This window comes from Pan paniscus, chromosome 21 (genome assembly GCF_029289425.2).
Source record: "Pan paniscus chromosome 21, NHGRI_mPanPan1-v2.0_pri, whole genome shotgun sequence".
NCBI lineage: Eukaryota > Metazoa > Chordata > Mammalia > Primates > Hominidae > Pan > Pan paniscus.
The window spans coordinates 55,405,704-55,431,115 of record NC_073270.2 but is presented as its reverse complement, the minus strand read 5'-3'; the positions used below and the strand labels follow the sequence as shown (position 1 = coordinate 55,431,115).

Sequence of the window (25,412 nt, the reverse complement as noted above, 5' to 3'; positions counted from 1 at the left end):
TGCTTTGGAGAAGCAGAGGAAAGTGGATGCTTTGCAGGGAGTAGAGAGAGGAAATTTTGCAATTTTAAATATATTGTGATGAGGGAAGGTCTCACTGAAGTGAGGTATTCAGGAGGTGTGCTAGCAAGCCATGTGGTTGTCTGGGCAGCGCTGCCAAGACAGTGGTTGGGTCAGTGGCCCGTGGTGAGAGCTTGCATGGGTATCTTCAGGACAGGACAGCGAGAAGGCCCGTGTGGCTGGAACAGAGTGAGTGAGGTGCAGAACTAGAGAGATGAGGTCAGAGGGATAAGGGAAATCATTTAAGAGCTGATGTAGACAGACTTGCTCTGCGAAGGGCCAGATGTAAACGTTTTCGACTCTGCAGTCCATAGCAACAACTCAACTCTGCCTGCAATGCCGAAGCAGTAGTAGGCAGTGCACAGAGGGGCACAGGGTGTCCAGCAGTGCTTTATTCACACTGGCAGGCACTGGGCAGGATTCACCCACCACAGCTTCTGACTCCTGGTTTAGAGCCTTGTAAGCCATTGTCCAGAGTTTGATGTGTACTCTGAATGAGATGAGAATTCATTGGAGGGTTTTTATTTATTTATTTATTTTTGAGACAGGGTCTGGCTCCTTTGTCCAGGCTGGAGTGCAGTGATGCAATGGAAGCTCACTACAACCTCAACCTCAAAGGCTCAAATGCTCCTCCCACTTTAGCCTCCCAAGGACCTGGAACTACAGGCGCAAGCCACCATGCCGGACTAATTTTTGTATTTTTTGTAGAGACGGGGTCTTGCCAGGTTGCCCAAACTGGTCTTAAACTCTTGAGCTCAAGCCCTTCGCCCACCTCAGCCTTCCAAAGTGCTGGGATTACAGGCGTGAGCCACCACGCCCAGCCTTTCTTGGAGGTTTTCAAATAGAGGAATTAGAAAATTTGACTGCTGTTGTAAGGAATGCCACTGGTTGCCTAATTGAGAATGAACTGACAAGGAATGAGGGTAAAAGGGTAGAGTTACCATTAACCAGGATGGGAAGACTGCAGTAGAACAGGTTTGTGGACGGGAAGGACAGTGATCTGGTTTTGGACAAATTTGAGGTAACTGTTAGGCTTCTGAGTGGAGATGGCAGGGGGGCTGTTGGTCTACAATCCTGGTGCTCAGTGCAGAAGTCAGGGCTCAATATAAGGATTTGGGAGTGTCCAGCAAACAGGTGGTATTTGAAATCATGAGACTGGATGAGATCACCAAGGGAGTGAGTGTAGATCGAGAAGTCCAGGGTCTGGGCCTTGGGGATCTGCAGCATTAAAATGAGAGAAATTAGTTTGGGGCTGTTTTGTCACTTTGGGAGTGTGGATTCTTTGATTCTGATTACGGATGCATGTAGCGCTCTGACTCTTAACATGAATTTTAAATACAGAACCTCAGTGTCCTTCCGGCTAGGTTTATTATTTACCACCTATGTTCTTCTTACTATTTTTTTTTTTTTTTTAGAGATGGGGTCTTGCTCTGTTGCGCAGGCTGGAGTCCAGTGGTGTGATCATAGCTAACTATAACCTAAAACACATGGGCTCAAACAAACCTCCAGCCTCAGCCTCCTGAGTAGCTGGGACAACAGATGCATGCCACCACGCCTGGCTAATTGTTTTTGGTAGAAATAAGGTTTAACTCTGTTGCCCAGGCTGGTCTCAAACTCCTGGCCTCAGGCAATTCTCCCACGTCAGCCTCCCAAAGTGCTGGAACTTATTAAATTATAATTCTAGTTTTTATGTACAGTTTTTTTAAATTGTGGTAAAATATACATAACATAAAATAGGCCATTTTAGGTTGTCCTGCCTATGGAGTAGCCATTCTTTTATTTCTTTACTTTCTTAATAAACTTGCTTTCACTTTACGGAAAAAAAAAGTACCATTTAAATCATTTGAAGTATACAATTTAGTGGCGTTAAGTACATTCTCAATATTACGCAACCATTACCACTATTCGTTTCCAGAACTTGATTTCTTCATTCCAAACAGAAACTCTGCACCTATTAAAAATTAGTCCCCTTCTCAACCTCTATTATTAGTCCACCTATTATTAGTCCCCTTCTCCCTAACTTCTAGTAATCACCATTCTACTTTCCGTGTCTGTGAATTTACCTATTCTGGGTACCTCAGATAAATGGAATCATATAATATTTGTACTTTTGTGTTCTGGCATAGTTCACTTAGCATGTTTTCAAGGTTCATCTATGTTACAGCATGTTTCACTGCTTTTTAAGTTTAAATTTTTTAAGTTTTAATTTTGCTAAACATCCTAGGATGCACATCCGTGCTTTTATTATTATTATTTTTTAAAACAACCTCTAATATCAAGTCTTATTTCTGACAGGAATTCTTTGCTGCAGAAGGGTCTCCATAGCTCAGCCTTATGTTCCAAAACACTCATGGTCTCTGTGTCCAGAACACTCCAAGAGCTTGTTGAAGTGGCTCTTCAGCCCATGCAGCCCTCTTATTTGTGCTACTAGTAAAATAATGATAATGCTATTGAATAGCTGGATTGTTGACCCTCTGGCTAATATGATTTGATGGATTTTATTATATGGCATTTTAATCAAAGGATAAGCTTGTCTCATTTGAAATAGATAGAAAACCTGAAAAAGGGACAGTTTAAAGGTAGCAATCAAGTCAAAATAGTTTTCTTCTTCTGGAATGCGATAAATGTATTTAGTGAGAGGTATCTTGGAGAGCGTGATTTTACCGCTTACTCATTTGACAAATTGCTGAGCTTAGGGGCCAAGTCCTGTAATATTTCCCTGTTGCTTCAAGGCAGGTATACTGAAAAAAATCAGTTATTAAATATTTGCCATATTTCCTAAATAACCTATTCATTCTTTGCCTGATAACAGCAGTTTTTATGGCAGCAATATGTGTTAAAGGAAAACCTGGCTGTCCTTTGGGGTTCAGTAGTCAGGTCCACTGAAAGTTCAGCTGATGTGTGAAACAAGGTTTTTGTTTTTTGTTTTTTGTTTTTGAAGATGTAGTCTCACTTTGTTGCCCAGGCTGGAGTGCAGTGGTGGGATCTCGGCTCACTGCAACCTCCGCCTCCTGGGTTCAAGTGATTCTCCTGCCTCAGCCTCCTGAGTAGCTGGGACTACAGGTGCATGCCACCACGCCTGGCTAATTTTTTGTATTTTTTTTTTTTTTAGTAGAGACGGGGTTTCACCCTGTTAGCCAGGCTGGTCTCGAACTTCTGACCTCATGATCCGCCTGTCTCGGCCTCCCAAAGTGCTGGGAAACAAGGTATTTGTTTAACTAACTTTCGGTATTGTAGGAAAGACTCATTAATGTTCTTGATTGTGGTGCTAGAGAATGACCAAGGATAAAATGAAAATAAATTTTTAGCTTCATTTTAGGCCTGGTGATTGTGAAACAACAACAACAAAACAGCAAAAAACCCTTTTTAGTCAAAAAAATTGGGGGAGAAGAAAATTAGAGGCAAGAGGTTATTTTTAAGATGTGGCCACAGTTCAGTCTGGTTTCCAGTAGACCTTTTAGGCCATTTCCCATAATCTATTGAGTCATCCCAGCAGTTCTGCAGTCAGCTATAATGAAAGTTTAAAAGGAAGATCATAGTATCCATTCTTCTCTCCTTTTGTATTGTGGTTAACTTTGGGTCTTGGCTTTATGTTACCCTCCCCACCCCCAGCCCCTTTTAATGTAATCATGTAGTGGGCAAGGGATTAAATTAATGTAATTAGGAGAATGGAGGGAACTTTGCTTTGTGCTCCAGGAACCCTGGGGATTCCCCCCAGCCCCCATTACCAGTAACAGCACTAACAATGTTTATATTGAAGTGGATATGGAAGCCAAGGATCTTCAAGGTCTTAGTAGCAAACCTAGTAGTGAGCTGTTAAGCCAAATGAAAGCAGTGATTGAGTCTCAGCTTGTTTTTCTATAAAATGAGAGTACTAATACCTACTTTATCGAAGTTAAATGAAACCTTTTAACCCTTGATATTGATTAAGGCTTGTGTTAGGAGGAAGTTTGAGAGAATGTGTCCTTGCTACATGTCTGTCCAACTCCCAAAGGCCCGAGGGTACCTGGATGGCTTCCAGGGCTCAGTGATTATGTATTTTATGCATTAGTAGGCTTCTTTCAAGATATCTTGGCCAGATAATTATGAGGCTTGTCCTTCAGAGGCAGCATGCACACCACCACATAGGGACTCATGGCTGGTGCCTGTCTTGCAGCTAGAATAGCAAGACATCTTCATTCTTGGAACAGTGAGAGTGAACTCAGAAAAGGGCCTGCATTCTTGTCCAGCCAAATTATTGTTCACCTGTCCTAGACTATAAATAATTCCATGACATGTGTCCAGTCCTTTGTGAGTTCCAGGGTTGGTTTTGCTTTTCTATTTTGATTGCCTTGGACTTGCTCTGCGAAATTAGTAACCAAGTTGACCTTCATCTTTTAGTTTAGCCCAGGACTCTAGGCCCTGTGTGCTTGCCATATCAGGAGGGGTGAGATCAAGGCCCCACTTCCAGTGTCATTTGATTCTCTACCCTGCCATTTGCTGTGTTCTGAAGAAATAAAGTTTGTTTGCTGTTTGTCCTAAGGTGGAACATATCTTTCAGAGCACATGCTAACAAGATTTAAAAGATATTTCAGGCTGGGCGTGATGACTCACTCCTATAATTCCAGCACTTTGGGAGGCTGAGGCGGGCAGATCATCTGAGGTCAGGGGTTCGAGACCAGCCTGACCAACATGGTGAAACCCCTGTCTCTACTAAAAAATACAAAAATTAGCCAGGCATGGTGGCACACGCCTGTAATCCCAGCTACTCAGGAGGCTGAGGCAGGAGAATTGCTTGAACTTGGGAGGCGGAGATGGCAGTGAGCCGAGATTGCACCATTGCACTCCAGCCAGGGCGTTAGAGTGAGACTCCATCCCAAAAATCAATCAATCAATCAATCAATCAAAGATATTTCACCTCTCACAGCCAAATACAGATGTAATTTTGGGGGAGTACGATCCTTATTTTATATTGTGTTCTGATTATATGTAATTTTTGTTTTATCCTTTCAGCTGCGTAAGAAAAACTCAATTTCCACTCTTTTTGCAGACAATTCTTCAAAAATAGATTGCAAAGTTTTCATGTATTCATTTTACCATTTGTTCTTAAGAAGACTTACTTTAACATAATTACCAACAAATGTTTGCACCTAGCATTTCTGCTCAGAGAATGGTGTGAAAGGGGATAAAAATAGTAAGCTTTAGCCAGTGCCAAAGTTGTCAGTGGATTAAAGAATAGTGCTATCCTGGAAATGCTGCTTTAGGGGAGTTGGAGGCAGGGGGTCTTGCTGGGGGTGGTGTGCAGAGGGTGGTTGGTGCAGGTAGGAAGAGGTTCCAAGCACCTTGTTAGGCTTAGTTTCTGTGCTATTATCTTAGGGCTAGACTTTTGGGAGGGGTTGTACTTGTACTTCAGTTTGTATGTGGGTCATGTTTGCACCATAGGGGGTGTGGTTATTGACAACTGTGTTTCCCTGTGGTTCCCCTTCCAGCCCATGCTCACCAGATGCCATTAGCAAGTTGTACCTTCTCTAATACCCTGAGGTTTTTCTGAGAAGGCTGCAGAAATACCCCAGAGAGCAAAGAAGTCAGCAAAAACAAAACAAAACAAAAAACACCACTTAAGGGTAAGCACACAAACACATACAAATATAAGCACATACATCACAGGTATTGTAATGTTCCAATCCCATAATTTTGGAATGATTACATAGGTGGAATACAGAAGTATCCCTGCTTTTCAGCATGACTGCCCTTGATGACTCACCAAAAAACAGCAGTGCTAGTCATCTTAGACACAGAGGATGTGTGCCATTTAGACTTGTTCTTTTAAATAGTGAAAATTATTGCTTTATGGTTTTATTCTGTGCCCCCCGCCCTCATGCCCCCATGGGCCAGAGAGGCAGTTCACCAACTTCTCTCCAGTTGTGCCTCCCCTTCCTTCCTGTGACTTTAGGGAGTTTGTACGCATCTGCTCTAGTCCTAGAACCATGGGGCCTTCATAGCCCCTGCGCAGTAGCCAAGAGCAATGGGCCTTCTTACGGAAGGAAGAGCTCAGTTGGCAAGTATATCCTGAGCTGAGTTGTGAAGGCACACATTCATACCTCTCTTTATTTTTAATGGGGTTAGCACAGTCTTCAATCAATAGCTTAACTTCATCTCTGCTTTTATTTCTGCTCCTAGCATAAATTATTTAGCACAAATGCAGACATAATCTCAGAAATTACTTAGTATTAGTGTCCTGCTGTGAGCATCATTTTCTTGAGTGTGTTGTGTTCTAACCGCAAATTAGCAAAAGACCCTTCAAGAAAGTCTTTCTGTGGATTCATTTAGGGGGAATTTAGAAGGTTGTAGTCAGTGCTACCTGATCACTTTTATTTTCAGTGAAATTTTGTTTTATTCATAGTATAGTTAATAGCTTTCCTGTAACACACACACTCTCTCTCTCTCTCCATATATATGTATTATGTACATTTTTAAAAGTCACTTTTTACCTGGTAATATCTTAATCCCTTAAGGATTTGTCAGTTGGCCCATCAGTGGACTGAGTCACTTTATGAGTAGGGGTTCTGAAAATGCCAAGCTTTGTCTGGGGGGGTTGCATTGGGGGAGGATGCAGTAATAAAAACTCTAACCTTGAAGATGCGGGGAGGGCCTACAGACATGTTGGAATTCAACAATTAGGTATATTTTAGTGTAGCCTCATAGTGCAGCGACCCAGCTGTAAAGATGAAGTCACTCATTCCTGTAATGATTTGCTAGCTTGTTGAACTAAAGTCTAGAGTTGAAAATTCTGCTCCTTTTGAACAGTGATCTAATTGTGAAACGGACAGTTGGCTACTGACAGTTTTCAAATATTAGCCAGTTGCTGATTTTAAAAATAACTGTGAGAAAGGAAGACCAAGGTGAGAAGAGACTAAAAATCAAACAGTCACATGAGGTTTTGTATCTTCAGACAGCTGAAGAAACCCGACAACCTACAAAGATATGATATTTGCTTGGGTAGTTGTAGTTCAGGTGTTTCCTTGTGCACCGAGCCCCTAGTGCATTGCTCATAATAGGTTCTGGGGCAGAGGTACCTGCTCATAGCTCCACAGGGTCATAAGCAACTTTGAACACCCCCAGGAGCCTTGTTGTTGGGCGTGGTGGGAAATGTTAATTGGCCTCTGAGTGAACTAGGAGGTACTGTTAGGATTCTTATCCCTTGATAAACTTACTCCCTGTGGCAGTCTTGTTAATATTTAAAAGTAAAGTGTAAATCTATTACAGGACACCATAATTTAATATTTGTTGCATTTCTGAGCTATGTGGTTGCCAGCATAGGGTCAGTATCCTAAGGCCTTTGAGTTTTCTGAGTTTTAACTCTCAGCTTGACTGTGGGGTGTGCGGGCTTGGGAATTGACTTTTGTTTGAGAGTAACAGCAATCTTAGGAATTAGTGATTTTTTTGGTCCTTGCAAATGTTACTGAACACACGGAACAAGCCAGCCACCAGGCTGCTCGTGGAAGGGGAAGGGAGGCAAAGTTGGGTTTGGTCCCCATCCCCTGCTCTTATCCCCTCCACTCCCTTTTCTTCCTGAGCTCATGCTTTTGTTGTGATAGATTATTTTTCCTGGGATTTTTTGCTTTTGAAATCTTAGTTTTTGTGTCTTTGCACCTAGCCAGTAGGAGCAGCATTGTCTGAGATCTTAGCAGGTTCCAGAGAACTGTCCATTGTGGGTAGAGTTGGGAGTGGCAAGAACTGAAATTCCAGAGGCAGGAGCCAGGTTTTATGGAGTTTTCTGAGTCATACTAAGCATGAGGAATTTGGACCTTGAAAGTGGTGGAAAGCCGTTGAGAGACAACAGGAGGATATATTTATCATTTCTTTTAGTTCACCTATGACATTATAGGACGTTATAGGTAAAGACTAAATGCAATTCTTCTTCTTCTTCTTCTTCTTCCTTTTTTTTTTTAATAGGGATGGGATCTCGCTATGTTTCCCAGGCTGGTCTGGTCTCTGTAACTACTGGGCTCAAGTGATCCTCCCACCTCGGTCTCCTGTGCCTCCCTTCCCCTTCCATGAGCAGTCCTGCGGCTGGCTTATTCAGTAACATTTGCAGACTCACTAAAAAAAGTTACTAATTCCTGGGATTTTGTAATTCCAAAGTGTTGGGATTACAGGCATGAGCCACCACACCCGACCCTAAATGCAGTTCTTGATTCCAAAGACTAAAGAATACTTTACGGGCATAGAAAAACCCTGCAGTGCTTTAACTTCTTATGTTGCTAGGGTCTTTATTCCCTCTGTAACAATTCCTGGCCCATTTACAGGATTTTTAATATTAGTATACTTTGATTTAGGTTTAGTTGGCAATCTAGATACATCCCAAACCAAACTTTTCCCACATCTTTTTTTTTTTTTTTTGAGATGGAGTCTTGCTCTGTCGCCCAGGCTGGAGTGCAGTGACACAATCTCGGCTCACTGCAAGCTCTGCCTCAGCCTCCCGAGTAGCTGGGACTACAGGCACCTGCCACCACACCTGGCTAACATTTTTTTTGTGTGTGTGTGTTTTTAGTAGAGATGGGATTTCACTGTGTTAGCCAGGATGGTCTAAATCTCCTGACCTCGTGATCCGCCCACCTCGGCCTCCCAAAGTGGTGGGATTACAGGCGTGAACCACCGTGCCTGGCCCCCACAACTTTTTATTATGAAAAAATTCAAACTTACAGAAAAGTTGCAAGAATAACACAATAAAAGCATTATCTTCCATCTGGAGTCAACAGTTACCACTATTTTGCTTTTTTTGTTTGAACTGTGGCTCTGCTTTCTCCACTGAGCCATGTTAAATTGTTGATAATTATCCAGGCAGTTAACCTTTAAATACTTCAGCACACATCTCTTTAAAAAATGACATTCTCCTGTTTAATCAAAGTACTATTATTGCATCTAAGAAAATTAACAGTACTTTCATAATCTTTTCAATACTTGATCTTAGCCAGAAGGCCGAGAAGTGATCATAATACTTTCCAATATCCAGTCCTCATCCAGTGGTGCTCAGAATGTTATTTGTAGCTGCCCCCATCCCCAAAATAACATATTACATTTGGTTATGTCTGTTAGTCTTTAGTAGCTTTCTCACCCCATCCACTGCTCATTGTAGTAACTCTTTGAGGAAGAGTTCAGGCCAGTATTATTGCATGTCCTACATTCTGGAATTGCCTAGTGTCACTTTGATGTGTTCCCTAGTTTTCTGGTTTTTTTTTTTTTGAGTTGGAGTCTCTCTTTGTCGCCCAGGCTGGGGTGCAGTGGCACGATCTCGGCTTGCTGTAATCTCTGCCTCCTGGGTTCAAGCAATTCTCCTGTCTCAGCCTCCTGAGTAGCTGGGATTACAGGCATCCACCACCACGCCCAGCTAATTTTTGTATTTTTAGTAGAGATGGGGTTTCACCATGTTGGCCAGGCTGGTCTCGAACTCCTGACCTCGTGATCCGCCTGCCTCGGCTTCCCAAAGTGCTGGGATTACAGGTGTGAGCCACTGCGCCTGGCCAATCCACTGTATTTTTGTAAACCAGAAGATAAGTCTAAGAGCTTGATTCGATTTAAATTAAAAGTTTTTGGCAAGAATACTCAGAAGGTAATCTTAGTTTGTTCTAGTTGGTGATACCCAGTTTGGGCACTTGGTTAAGTGATACCTATCTGATCTCTCCATTGTAAATGCACGTTTCCCCCTTTGCAGTTATGTGATCTGTGGGAAGAATTTGTTTTTAATTTTCTTTCCAAAGTGTAGCCTTACAAGATGTGTTTTTTGTTCGTTTTTTTTTCTGGTTTGTTTTCTTTTTTAAATCCAAGCCTTTGGGGAGGTCGAGGCCAAGCCACCCACCTTGGCTTCTCAAAGGGCTTGGATTATAGGTGTGAGCCACCTTGCCTGACTCCTTACAAGTTTCCATCAATCATGCTCTTCCAACGTGCCTTTGTAGAGTAGGTTGGCCCTTCTGTTTCTGTGGACTTGGGTCTTGAATTGCTTTAAAATGTGAACATTACTTAGCTAAAGAAAGAAAAATTTATGTCTGATCAAGTGACAGAGTCTGTCTGTCATAATAGATGACAGAAAAATAATCCAGCATTCTGCATGGCCCAGAGAACCCGTTTCTAGGACTACAAGTTGATATATGCAAAAGACAAGCCATCTGGAGGAGAGGAAGGGTTTCATTACCCACAAGGTGTTAAGGAAAGACTTTGTTTTGCTAAGTGTATGTGCCTTAGAAGCTAGAAAATTTCAAGTGCTTTCTCTGGCATCTTTTGCCTTTTTATGGAAAGCATGGCTCTGATTTCCTATGTTTGACAGTTTGGGTGTTAATACCAGTTGGAATGCTGCCTTCTTGGAAGCACTTAAATTCCCAATGAGTAGATAACCCATTAGTCTGTTACAAGCTTCCAGGCTAACAATAATGTGATTAAAATATATTATCCCCATAGGACATGAAGAATAATCTTTCCAAAAGAGAATCAGGAGGGAGACCAAAGGACAGTATGTGGAAGAATATGTTTGGATGGTAGGCTAGATAGAGGAAACTTGCTTGATGAAGTTAAAGCTAGAAGCACCAAGAGCTTTAGGATCATTATGAATCATTTGGGGTAGGATAATTTGGGGGTAGAATAACAGTTTGAGATTAGGGGAATTATTAGAGTCTGGAGCAATGAAGAGGGGAGGAAACTCTTAGTAAGGCAGAAGGTTGTGTTTTTGTGCTTCCCCCGACCCCATACAAAAATGTATTGATTATTGTTTTAAAAAATGAAAAGAAAAAGACCCTGCCCAAAGGCAGCATTCCTAAAGGGTGCTCATAAAGTAGATGCTGTGTGAAAAGGGGTTCTCAGTAACTTTGGAAAGTTTGAAATTTTGGGTCAGTTGATTTAAACAGATTTGGTTACTGCAGTTTTTCACTAGTGGAACAGAGAACCTCCTTATCTTACAGGGTTCTGATGTTCATGGAAATGTTGCATTGTAACAAAGAAAAGACAACCCAGATGACCTGTAATTCTGCCACACAGAGATAAAAAACACTGAACATCTTGATAAGTAATTTCTAAAACTGTTCTAGGCTTATATTTTCCTTTGTGTCTTTAACACAAATGTGATATACTGTATGTAGTATATATACAATGTATATACAGTCTTGAATCAATAGCTTCATCTCTGCTTTTATTACTGCTCCTAGCGTAAATTATTTAGCACAAATGCAGACATAATCTCAGAAAATTATTATTTTTTGAGACAGAGTCTCACTCTTGTCACTCAGGCTGGAGTGTAGTGGCATGATTTCAACTCACCACAACCTCTGCTTCCCAAGTTCAAGTGATCCACCTCAGCCTCCTGAGTAGCTGGGGTTACAGGCATGCACCACCACACCCGGTTAATTGTTGTATTTTTTGTAGAGATGGGGTTTCGCCATGTTGACCAGGCTGATCTTGAACTCCTGACCTCAGGTGATCCGCCCACCTTGGCCTCCCAAAGTGCTGGGATTATAGGCATGAGCCACCGTGCCTGGCCTGCACGGTATGATTTTTAAATAGTGAGTACTTCTAAAACAATAATCATTATTTCAGTGATAGCTGAGTTAGTCATGGTCTGATTTTGCCATAATTTTTTTTCCAGACCCTTTTGGTGCATAGGTAGGTTGGAGTTTTGCTTTTATAAGTAGCACCGAGATAAACAGTATTGAACACATTTGTTATTTATCCAATTATTTCTTTAGGATGAATACCTGAAAGTAGGAACTACTGGGTTAGAGTATGAACATTTCACTTTGATCTGTATTGCCAACCTCTCTAGAGGTTATATCAATTTGTTTCCATCAACAGCCTCTGAATGTTGGTGAGGCTTTGGTAGAACAGGTATCAGTCTTTTGACTCATTTAGACAAGCAGTTTGTAGTGTCAACTTAAAATTTTACGTTACATGTTTGCAAAGGGTTAGAAGAAACTTAGTTGTAGGCAGATAGCAGTTCAGTGTTGAAGAAATTCAACTTTTTGCTATAGAATTGCATTCTTTTAAACCCTCACTCAATCAGACACCATGATGCATGCCTGTAGTCCCAGCTGCTTGGGAGCTAAGGCATGAAGATCTCTTGAGCTCAGGAATTCAAGACCAGCCTGGGCAACATAGTAAGACCCTGTCTCAAAAAAATAAATCATTACTGTTGTAAAGAACATTGGTAAAACAGAAGGAAAAAAGGTCATCTCACATCACTGTTACTCCCTAACAGCAAAGCAGGTTGGTAAATTTGCCTCAAGTCTGTTTTAGCCTGATACATGTTCTTATTCCTTAGCAATAGTTGTCATGATATAGCAGAACTTTTTTCATGTTGTTAAAAATGTGATAGTCTATGCTAAATATTATACATAAGGTATATGGTGATAAGGTTGCGTAGTTTTCACTTTTAAAGATGTGTAAGATTCCGTCAAGTTTTGTGTCACAGTTTATGTGCTGTTGTTTTAGTAAGTGAAAGCAAGTTTATTAGAGAAGAAAAGAAACTGGCTACTCCACAGGCAGAGCAGCACTGAGAGCTGCTGGTTGTTGATTTTGAGTTGTTTCCCAAAATTTTGCTTTTAGAAATAATGTAATTAAAAACTTTGTGCATAGAATAGCCTCATATTTAGGATACTTTGCTAGCTCAGAAGGTATGAGCATTTTTATGGCTGTTGTTGAATTTGCAAATAGTTTTCCCAAAGGGTTATACCAGTCTGCACAAACACCAGCACAGTTGGTGAAGTATCAGTTTCACTGTGACCTTTTCTGGCTTATAGCCTTTTTTTTTGTGGTTGCAGAAAAACCAGTATACTTCTACCTTAAAAAAGCAAGGCAACTCCTCCGGCTATCACAGCATCTGTGTGCCAAGCTATAATTCTTTTTTTTTTTTTTTTTTGAGGTGGAGTTTCGCTCTTGTTGCCCAGGCTGGAGTGCAATGACGCGATCTTAGCTCACCGCAACATCCGCCTCCCAGGTTCAAGTGATTCTCCTTTCTCAGCCTCCCGAGTAACTGGGATTACAGGCATGCACCACCATGCTCGGCTGATTTTGTATTTTTAGTAGAGACGGTGTTTCTCCATGTTGGTCAGGTTGGTTGCGAACTCCTGACCTCAGGTGATCCACCTGCCTCAGCCTCCCAAAGTGCTGGGATTACAGGTGTGAGCAACCATGCCCAGCCTATGTAATTCTTTAATAAATAGCTGAATGCCTACTATTTATCAGAAGTTGATGAAGAAAAGAATAAGACTGTCTGTACTCTTAAGGAGCTTACAGTCTATTGGAAGAGAGAGACATGCTCAAATTTGTAGAGGTCATGGATAGAAGTTGGTGTATCAGTTGAGAAAGAGCCCAAAGATAGGTGTAGGCAGTTCTAATCTTGGGGGTGGGATGATACCAGGAAAAGCTAGGAAAGGGACATTAAAGCTTAGTATTGGCTGGGCATGATGGCTCTCACATGTAATCCCAGCAGTTTGGGAGGCTGAGGCAGGAGGATTGCTTGAGCCCAGGAGTTTGAGACCAGCCTGGGCAACAAAGTGAGATTCTACCTCTACAAAAATAAAAAAATTCACCAGATGTGGTGGTGTACGCCTGTGGTCCCAGCTACACAGGAGGCTGAGACAGGAGGATTGCTTGAGCCAACGAAGTTGAGGTTGCAGTGAGCTGTGTTTGTGCCACTGCAATCCAGCCTGGGTGACAGGACGAGACACTGTCTAAAAAAAAAAAAAAAAGCTTAGTATGAGCAGGTGTCACAAAAGCACGTTCATACAGAGGAGGTGTCAGTGGGGGTGGGAGGCTGGAACCACAAGGCAATTCAGGGACAGGGATTGGTCGGTGGAGTGGGGGCGGTGACGGACAGAGATTAGGACGAGGGGGTGCGGAGGTGAGGGGAGCAGAGCCTTTGTTCTGGTTTCAGTTCCAGAGAGGAGTGTGGCAGTGCTGGTCTTGTGCCTCTAGCGCATTCCCATCAGCAACATCCGTCATACCCTGACGCCCCCCCCCCACCCCCACCCATTCTCCACAGGGTTGTTTTGATAAGTGTACGTGTTCAGTTTCAATGGAACCAGCAAGGTAATTTACAGTTTTCTCCCACCCAAGCTTATACTGAGGTTATGTGGCTGTGCATGTGGATACTGGTACTTCTGAGGGTTGATAACTGGTCATGCTATTAAGAATTTTGGGGGAAGCAAAGCTGAAGCTTAGATCAGTAAAGTACTTACCATAGGCTACCCAGCCATCTAATATCTGTTTAGACAGCATTTTCATGTCTAATCTTATGTACAGTTTAATAATTTAACAGATGGTAGACTAATAGGTCAGTGGAAATGTTTATAGGGTACTTCATAGCTGTTAATTTTTACCACTTGGATTTTTTTAATAGCTAGGAATAGTAATTAGGGTGAAAAATGAAACCTACGAATGACTTTGTGATTTTTCCGCCTCAAATGAGAAGGATTAGGAAAGCAAAAGTTTCCTCAAATCAATTTTTTCCCCCAAAATATTTTTTTGGATTATTTACTTTGTTAATGTGTGTATGTGTCCCCCCTCCTCCCAGTTCTCTTTAAACACTTTTTGTATGAAAATTGTCACACGGTTGCTCCAAAATATTTAAATCGATAAGACAATGGGAGTAAATTTTGCTGCCAAAAATTCCTTGTATCTTAAAAAAGCTGTATTTTCTCTCTTAAATGTATGTTAATGTATGTAATGCATAGTATGAGTATCCAGCATTTTAAGCAGATTTAAAATGGAAAAATTCATGATTCACATTAGAGCTTCAAACTTATAAAATTTGGGGGACGCATTATAGCGTGAGTATTGGCACCCACTCCTGAAGTGGAATATTGGAAGCCTGAAATATATGACATGTTGACAGTAAAGATCCAGGTAATAATATTGGCCATGCGGGGTGGCTCACACCTATAATCCCAGCACTTTGGGAGGCCAAAGTGTGAGGATTGCTTGAGCCAGGGAGGTTAAGACTGCAGTTAGCCATGATCGTGCCACTGCACTCCAGCCTGAGTGACAGAGCAAGATCCTGTCAAAAACAACAACAGGCCGGGCGCGGTGGCTCACACCTGTAATCCCAGCACTTTGGGAGGCCAAGGAGGGTGGATCACAAGGTCAGGAGATCGAGACCATCCTGGCTGACACGGTGAAACCCCGTCTCTACTAAAAATACAAAAAAATTAGCCGGGCGAGGTGGCAGGTGCCTGTAGTCCCAGCTACTCGGGAGGCTGAGGCAGGAGAATGGCGTGAACCCCTGGGGGGCGCAGCCTGCAGTGAGCTGAGATCGCGCCACTGCACTCCAGCCTGGGTGACAGTGAGAGTCCGTCTCAAAAAAAACAACAACAACACAAGCCAAAAAAAAAAACACTTCAAAAAGATCCAAGTAAAAGGAATCAAACAAAGTGTGGGCAGCATAGCAGCTGTGGATTCAGGGGATTGAGCATCTGAGAGGCAGTAGAGCATGTTTGTTAAAAATCTGGACTCTGGAGACAAAGCCTGCTGTGAAATCTTGGCTCCACATGGTCAGATTGCGTATTCAGACCTGAGTTTTTTTCATCTCTAAATTGATGGTAACAACCTGCCTCTCAGTTATTGTGAGGATGAAATGAGATAAAACACAGGCATTTGGAAAGGTGCTGGCACATAAGGACTCAATAAATGGATTATTAGTTGTATAGGAATCCATCTCTTTATAAGCAGAATAAGCAGATTCTTTCTTTACCTGTTGTGCAGAGCAGTGAACACTGATCATCTGCTTGTTTGGGGGTAAGGTTCAATTATTTTTCAGGTTGTGCTTTTTCCACAAAATATTGGTCTAAAAAGATAATGCAGGTTTTGCAGATACTCTAGCATGGCAGAAATCAAACTTCAGCATTCCTTTGGCACATTTTGTTTTTCCTTAATTTTTATTGTGTCTTATCTGTGTATTTTGTATATGGGGGAAGGAGAGAGCACTAGCAAGCATGAGTGTGAGAGGGAGCCTCCTGTTCTATTTATTCATTTTCTGCTTCTCTTCTCTTTAGATTCTCTTCCCTTTTCCCTGTTCTTTATGCCAAAAGCATGGACATGCTAAAGAGGTAGAACCTCTGATCCATAGATTGGCTCCAGTGTTTTTCTGGAATTTATTTGACTCTGTTATAAATCCCACATTTTATAGTGGGATGATGATGTGAGTAAATTCAGAGAAAGAAAACCCAGTCTAACAGACCCCCCTGAGCACCAAGCAGCACCTTTGCTGAGTGTCATTCTTTCTGGCTCTGGTCAGTTGTGTCTAGCTTTATATCTTGACATTTTCCCTCCACTCTACATGCCATGGAGATGTGGTGTTCCTCTGCATTGCTCCATGTAGAAAGTACAGTCTTTGCTAAGATTCAGGCTCCCAACTTTTATTAATCACCTGGGGGATTCTACACACAGAATCTTATTTAGTTCATCTAAGAATTTAGATGTGGATACTAAAAAGTTCAGTCCTTAATCTGGAGCCAGGAATTTTGAGTAGGGTAAATTTACTTGTTCCGATTGATACCTACTCATTGGCCCACTGGAAATCCAATCCTGGACCGTTTCTGCAATGTTGTGGCTTTCAGAATCAAGTTCAGACCCCAAGTATAGTGCGTGAAGCCCTTTCGCTCTTGCTCCCCCCATTTTTCTAGCCTCCCGTCTCATGTTCTTGCCATATGCAACCTTTGCTCCAGCCATATGAAACTTCTTTGATTCCTCAGATGTATTTCCCCCTGGATGGCTCTTTGTTTTCATTTATGCTGCTCCCTCTCCTGCTTCAGTGCTCTTCTTTCAGGACCATACTCTAGAATTACCTCTCCTGAGAGTATTTTCCTGGCCCCTGCTCCCAATATGATCTAGTAGCCACTCTCCTGTACCCCTGAACAAACGTGACTATTCTTCCATTGCAAGGTGATGGCAGGGACTGTGTCTTATTTGTATCTCTTTATCTTTAGAGTATAGGGCAGTCCTGGAACATCATATGTATATAATGAGTGTTGAATGAATGTATGTCTGAATTACAGTTTGTAACATTTATAAAAGAATTCATCATCTCTTTGTAGCTGGTGTTTTATAGAAGTGTAAAAAGTCCCTAGGACTTGATGTTTCTTCATCATTATTATTATTATTATTATTATTATTATTATTACTACTACCCCCCCACCCCCCCTTTTTGAGAGACAGGGTCTTGCTGTGTTACCCAGGCTGGAGTGCAGTGACATGATCATAACTCACTGCAACTCAAACTCCTGAGCTCCAAGGATTCTTCTACCTTGGCCTCCCAAGTAGTTTGGGAGTACGCCATCATGCCCAGCTGATTTTTAAATTTTTTTGTAGAGACGGAGCCTCACTAGGAACAGCCCAGGCTGTTCTCAAACTCCTAGCCTCAAGTGATCCTCCTGCTTAGGCCTCCCAAACTGCTGGGATTACAGGCATGAGCCACTGTGCCCAGCTCTGTTTCTTCATTAAATAAAGTTGGGAACTTGGCCACTCCTGGAGAGTAAGTGGCCACTTTACTTTTCCCCTTTTGGAGAAAGCTTGAAGTCCAGCAGAACAGTAACCCACTTAACCTGGCAGTTGCAACACATTAATTAACAACCTTTTATTTTTCTTTTGGAAAAAAATTGCAAATCTGTAGAGACATTGAGAAAATAGTACAATAAATATATGCTCTACACCTGAGTTCACCAGTTGGTAGCATTTTGTCACATTTGCTTTAACTTTTTATATGCATACATAAGCTCATACATGCATATGTGCATATGCACACATTTTTTTCAGAAGCATTTGAAAGTAAAGTTGTAGACATCATGATGCGAAACCTCTAAATACTTCAATATACATCTCCTGAGAATAAGCGCATTCTGCATAATCACAGCACTATGATTACACTTAAGCTTAACATTTAGTAATATCTGATATACATTCCATGTTTAATTTTTCTCACTTGTCTCAAAAATACCTATTTTAGCACTCTGATTTTTCTATTCAGAATTTAGTCAAAGTTCATGTATTGCGTTTAGTTATGTCTCTAATCTAGAATAGCCCCTGCTTTTTTTTGGTCCAGATCAGTTATTTTGTAGAATATCCTATGTTCTTTCAGCCTGAAGAATCTAAAGTGTGTGTGTGTGTGTGTGTGTGTGTGTGTGTGTGTGTGTATTTGGAGACCTCATCTCTAAAAAAATATAAATGTTAGCTGTGTGTGTGGGGGCATTCCGCTGTGGTCCCAGCTCCTCCTGAGGCTGAGTTGGGAGGATCACTTGAGCCCAGGAGTTGGAGGCTTCAGTGAGCCATGTTCATGCCACTGCACTCCAACCTGGGTGACAGAGTGAGATCCCAACTCTTAAGGGATATTCTAGATTTATCTTCTTGTTTTCTCTTCAGTAGATTAGCAAGAATATTATATAGGAAGTAAATATCTTACATTGCATTAGGAGCCTGGAACTGTAGGTTGTTCTAATATTGGGGTTGCTGAGTTGAGACATTTGGTAAAGGGATGACCTGCTAGATCTTCCTCTTATGCAGCAAAATTACAAATGTCAGTTGTGATCAACATGTAATTTGTGGGGTGGTGCATTGAATATGTGTTTTGACTATCCTCTTCAACAACCCTTTCACCTGAGGGTTTTAGCATCCGTTGATTTCCATGTCATGATTATGACCCAAATATGACTGTAATCAACAGACCTGCTAAACAGAGTTCCAGATTCTTTACGGTTCTTTTTGTCCTTACAGCATATCTCTCAAAGAATGTATCGGAGTACTTTTCCGTTGGTTGTGTTTTCAGTACGATGTATTATTAGAATTATTTGTTTGTGTTTGTATTTAGTTTTAGGGTTTGCCCATTTTTCATATATATATATATATATATATTTTTTTTTTTTTTTCTTTCTTGAGATGAATTCTCACTATGTTGCTCTGGCTGGACTTAAACTCCTGGGCTCAAGCCAGCCTCCTACTTCAGCCTCCCAAGTAGCTGGGACCATAGGTGTGTGCCACCATGCCCAGCTAGATAATTTTTTTAATACGTAAATGTCCAAAATATAAAAGGTGTACTCAGGCCTCAGTCCTACCCCTACATTTTTATTAGTTTCTGGTTTACTCTTCCTATGTTTTTTTTTTTTGTAAAAATATGTGAGTGCATATCAATTTCCCTTTATTAAGTAGCATAATATGTCTTGGAAGTCAATTCATGGGTTTTGCTCACCTTATTTTTGGGGAAGGTAAATTTTGTTGACATATAACATTAAAATGTGTACATGTAAGCAAAAAGCTTGGTGAATGTTTAGAAAATGAATATATCTGAATAACCAGCATCCAGGTTAAGAAATAAGATGACCAGAAGCCACCTTCAACTCTCCTGCACTCCAGGGTAGCCATTCTCCTGACTTTTATGTTGTAGATTAGCTGTGCCTGTTTTTGTATTTTATCTACATGGAATCATACCACATGTGTTCTTTTGTGTCTGGCTTCTTTGTGTCACATAAAGTGTGAGAGATTCATTCATGTGGGTGCATGCAGTTCTAGTTTATTTATTCCTGTTGCTGTATAGTATTCCAAAATCGGAATAGGCTACAAATATTTAATCTCTTCTGAGTTCTTTCTAGTTTTGGACTATAACAAATGTTTTCTCATTCTTTTTTATGGTCTCATGGTACTCATCCATGGGAGTGAGTATAAAAATGTATTCAACCAGTCTCCTTTGGATGGTCATTTAGGCTTTTTTCCCTAGTGTTTTTCTACTACAAATATTGCACAAGATTTTGAATAAACTTGTGCATTATAGTATGGAACATGTTTTTAAAAGCTTTATGAGGAATGAGAGTAACAGAGAACATTTTGGGGGGAAAGCTAATCTTTTTGGCAGTGCTGCTCAATTGGTGGAAAGGAATGACTGAGCTTTTCTTAGGAACAGGTTAGTGCAGTGAAACTGGTTAACTTACAGTATTTTGGGTTCCTCTCAGAAAGGAGGAGGGGGCTAATGCAAAATAAAGAGAAGGGCTTGAAATCCATCTCCATGCCTCCTGGAGCACAGCCAAGTTTAGAAAACTCTATATTGTCTCAACTTATTATTATTATTTTTTAAATTCAGATATTTATTATGCATCCTCTGTGTTCCCGACACACCGTTCTAGCCACTGGGGGTACAGCATTAAAGGAAGTAGGCAACAGCCTTGCCCTAATGGAGCTCACATTCTTATGGGGGACAAGATACATTTTAAAATATGTTGTATGTTAAGTAGAAAACCAAAGCAGAGGAGGGTGATTGGTGTTTGGGTGTGAGTGTGTGTGTGTTGTATGTTTGCATATGTTGGGGGTGAGATACAGATTGTAAAAAGTGGTCAGGAAGGGAATGGTTTCTTTTCTGGTTCTGAACCCTCTTTTAGCTTACCAAGCCAACCGCAGCAAACATTAAGGATACACATTAAGGTTCAGTGAGAAAGGAGGAGGTTTTCTTGTTAGAATCAGAAGCAGAGAGGAAGAAAGGCACGTTGTGTGGCCAAGAGGTGGCTGAAGGGCAGGAAACCCAGTCCTTCGCCCCCGGAAACTGTCCAGTTAAGCCATGGCCCAAGGCTGCTAACACTGGCATCTGGATGGAAATTTCTAACTGTGTAGACCTGAATGGGGCTTATTTTTCTCAACTGAATTATGGTTATATATAAGAGATCCCTCCTCCTAGATATGAGGCTGGATAATAATTACATTGTCTCATCAAAGTGTAAAACAAATTATTAGTAAGTGTGAATTTGTGTTAAATGTTGTCGCATTTACCACACTGCATTGTAATTTGTTGAATTTTGTCTATACATTACTCATCTATTCAGCGTTGCCTTATGCATACTTGGCCTCCAGTGCCCTCGCACGGTGCCTAAAAAGCACACAGTAAAGGAGGTGCTCAGTAGAGACTCGTTGAAACTGGAGGATTTAACCACTGCACACCAACTTAAAATTGTTTTTTTAAACTGTGATTCAGCCACTGTTGCTCAGGACCATATTATTAGAAAGTATTGCTTTCAGAATTTTCAAAGTTAGCTGGGTGTGGTGGCTCACGTCTGTAATCCCAACACTTTGGGAGGCCAAGGCAGGCAGATCACCTGAGGTCAGGAGTTCAAGACCAGTCTGGCCAACATGGTGAAACCCCATCTCTACCAAAATACAAAAAATTAGCTGGGCATGATGGCAGGTGCCTGTAATCCCGGCTACTCAGGAGGCTGAGGCAGAAGAATCGCTTGAACCTGGGAAATGGAGGTTGCAGTGAGCCGAGACGTGCCACTGCACTCCAGCTTGGGCGACAGAGGGAGACTCCATCTCCAAAAAACAAAAAGAAAAAAACAAAGTAAAGCTCATCAAAATATATGCAGCAACTCAGTTCACCTCTCTGGTTTTGATTTCTCTAACCATATGACCTTGGGCAAATTACCCCCTGGAGGACTTGACTTCCTAATCTAAAATAAACACTCAAGATGATATCTACTTCACAGAGGTGTGAATTTTGAATGAGATAATTTAGATTGAAAGCAACATGTGTATGCATATGTACTTCCTACTTTAGGCCAGAGCCATGGCCTAAGTTTATTAACAAGACTGCTTTTTTTGTTGTTGTTAACCAGACAGCATCTCACTGTTGCCCAGGCTGGAGTGCAGTGGCACAATCATGGTTCACTGCAGCCTTGATCTGAGTGAGTAGCTGGGACTACAGGCGCACACTACCACACTCGGCTAGTATTTTTAAAATCTATTTTTGTAGAGACGGGATTTTGCTGTATTGCTCAGCTGGTCTTGAACTCCTGGCCTCAAGTGATCCTCTTGCCTCCGCCTCCCAAAGTGCTGGGATTACAGATGTGAGCCACTGCGCCCAACCGGTAACAAGACTTTTAATAGAGACACCTGAAAGGTCCTACAGTTTGATTTGTATAACCAACTGCATGAGCATTGCACAGGAGAAGGGCAATTTAGCATCTCTAAAAAGATTAAGGGGATTTTGCTTCTAGCAAGCTTGATATGAATTAGTAATAGGATGTGACTGCTGTTTACCAACAACATTCAGCAAAGATTGATTGATTGATTACCTAACCATGTAATGGACGTTTAAAAAGTCTATTCATAGAAATATCCAAAACTGAATTTCCCAAAGTAAGTTCTGCAGAGACTCACTTGATGTTCTGGTTTGGGAAATGGCAGGCTAAATAACTAAACATCTCTCTTCTGGGAATTTCTGGGCCTTGAGTTATTGTGCATTGTGAATCTCCAAAAAGGGGCTTGCTTTTACAGATCTTTGGTAACAGGTGGAACAGGGCTGCTGGTGGTTTGTGTGTTTCTAGGCTCATCCTATTGCATCTGGACAACTCCGTTAGTGTGGTCACAACTCTTTGTCAAGTGTAGACAACTGGGCCAGTATGCAGAGAGCGCAGCCTGGATGGGCAGTGGTTGTGATGATGAAGTTGTGATGATGAAGATGTGAAGTTGTGTGAAGTTGTGATATGGGAGGGGCACACATAGAAGGGGCCTGAGTGGGAGAGGGTGTCTGGGGAAGGTTGACAGAGAACCAGTGGGCAAAAGTGACTGGGCCAGCCTGGCCAACATGCTGAAACCCCGTCTCTATGAAAAATACAAAAATTAGCCAGGCATGGTGGCATGCACCTGTAGTAGTCCCAGCTACTTGGGAGGCTGAGGTATGAGAATCACTTGAACCCGGGAGGTGGAGGTGCAGTGAGCCAAGACTGCACTGCTGCACTCCAGCCTGGACAACAGAGTGAGACTCTGTCTCAAAAAAAAAAAAAAGAAAAAAAGAGAAAACAAGTGACTGGGAAACATTTTGTACCCAACCAAAGTAGGTTTTCTTTGCTGATGGCCATATTTTCCCTGTTGACTCTGTGTTCTTGGAGGTCATAGTTCCCCAGTAGTGGGAAGCATTCGATGATATTGGTGAGTGTTCCTTAAAATGCCATCCAATCCCAAGTTGTGGATTTGTGATTATTTCCTTTTGTTTGGCAGTCTTTACTCCCTCAGTTTTTATTTTTTTAGCATTGTGCTAGTTCCTTTCGATAATTAGAAAAAAAAATACTATGTGGTTTACGTTAATTTATTAGTTGAATGACGAGACTAACACGAGACAGTTGTTAGCGAATTAAGTCAACATGGAAACAAATCCAAGTTTTGATAGTCTGTAATAGACCATCACAGAAACTGGAGAAGGGGGGAGACTGACACGGTACTGAAAGCTTCCTCAAGAGGTCTGTGAACTGGGGTTTGAAGGATTAATGGGATTTGCACGGCAGAAAGAATAGACCCCTTGCTGTAGCAGCAGCTCAGGGATAAAGGCAAGAGACATAAAAGACTTTTGAGCAGGAACATTGTGGATAAATCTGTAATTAAGAAAGGTCAAGAAAGATCCATCTGGCAGCTTTGTGCAGGAGATGAAGATGTGAGAGCTATCTCCTTAAGAGTAAGCATTTAAGCCATGTGGGTGCTTGAAATCTTTCAGAGAGAGGTTGTGGCTAGAACATGGATGAGCAAGGTATAAAAGCTTAGTAGTTAAGAGCACAGACACACCTGGTTCAAATCCTAGTGCTCTCAGTTGACCTTTGTGAAGATACTTGGAGAAACTGAAGCCTAGAAGTTGTTTGTAAATTGGATAGTATTACGTGCCTCTTAGGATAATTATGAGGATTAAATGCAGTAAGGAATTATGTAATTAAGTACTCAATAAATGTTGCTTACATTTATTATGTGGCCAGAGTTCCCTAGAGCAGTGGTTATAGAAGTGTGGTCCTTAGTCCAGCACCATTTATCACCTGCGAGCTTGTTACAAGTGCACATTCATGGGCCCCACTCAGACCAGCTGCATCAGTCTGGGTAGTGGGACCTAGGAAACAGGCTTCTTAAAAGCACTCTGGGGGATGGGTGGGAAACATTAGAGAATGACTGCCCTAGAGGAATCCTCCAGTTGGGATGCAAAGCTAAGAAAGGGAGAGTGTTTAAAGGAGGGGCTAAGCAACTGTGTCCTTTGCAGTGCAGAGGAAAGGAGGTAGTGGATTCTTGGCGGCACCTTACTATAAGCTTTACACAAGATTTTCAATAAATACAATAAAAGCTTTACACAAAATTTTCAGTAAGACAACTGGTTTAGTAATATGTTGGGATGAAAGGAAGATTTCAGGGCAGTGGGAACATACTGTACAGCCCAAATGATTAAAAACAACAACAACAACACAGGACTGAATTAGAAATGTGATATTAGATGAAGTTTAAGTCTTAGGTTTAACAAGTATTTGTGGACTGCCCCCCTACTGTGACTGGCAGTGTACTATCTGCTGGAAATAGAGAATGAGGTGTTACTCCTGCTTTCAGAGACTTCACACAGTTATACTTTTTTTTAATAATTGGAAGCTGTCTTTTTTCCTTAAAATCTTTCCTAGCTACTAGAGAATAAACACAATATCTGATCTATTCTCCGACGGTGCCAGAAGTTAAGCATAGGGCTGTCTCCCAATCAATGCAAGGCCGCATTTGAAACGGCTACCTCATTTCGGAAAGCATTCTGAACACTGGTCCTTTTTGCTTATTATTTTATGGCTTGGGATATACCTTAAGAGATGATTTGAAATCTTCGAAAGATTTCAATGTCCCTGTTTAATGTTGGCCACGTGGGGTTTTTGACATTATGCTAACCCACCCCACCTCTGTCATTCCCAGTATAAAGCACCAAAAGCACTAGCTTGAAATACAGTGACTTCTAAGCTTCGTCCATTATTCCATTCAGTCATTGTTTGCTGCGCATTATGTACAGGATACTGCTTTAATAGTGATGAAACATAACGTCAGCCAAGTGTTTTGTCAAAGAGCCAGAATCCACATCCCAAGGCCAGATGTATTGAGTGTGGAGGAGGCACTGGGGCCTGGTCCCGAGGTTAGCCAAGCGGTTAGATGAATCCACCCCCAGACACCCACAAAGTTTAGATTTGTAAATGTTCCACCCCTGTAACACATCCCCCTTTCACAATGACAAAGGCAATTTGAGGGAATTAGAGTGACTGGTTAAGAAACTATGTTTTACAATCTCACTGTTTCTTGAAAATAGATGGCACAGCAGTGGAGTTTGCAAGTAGAATATAGGGATTACATTTTGATGTGTTTATGAACTTCTAGTTTTGTATCATAGAGAGACTTCAGGAAAATGCAAGTGGAGATCACTTTCCAAAGAAGACAAGATTGGCAGGTTAATCTGAACACTCATTTGTTAAGAGCATGTTTTAATTGACCTTGGACTGTGCTCTTTCCCTATTGCTTTGGACTTTTGGGCTGGGATGGGTGGATAGTGAGGACTGCAAATAGTCTTCCGTTACTCCTTTTTCTTTGCAAAT

General features: G+C 41.5%; 1 protein-coding gene across 1 annotated transcript in view; it reads left to right on the top strand.

Annotated features, from left to right (window-relative positions):
* Positions 1-25,412, top strand: part of B4GALT5 (beta-1,4-galactosyltransferase 5) — an 80,658-nt gene that overhangs the window by 30,904 nt on the left and 24,342 nt on the right. The window lies entirely within an intron of this gene.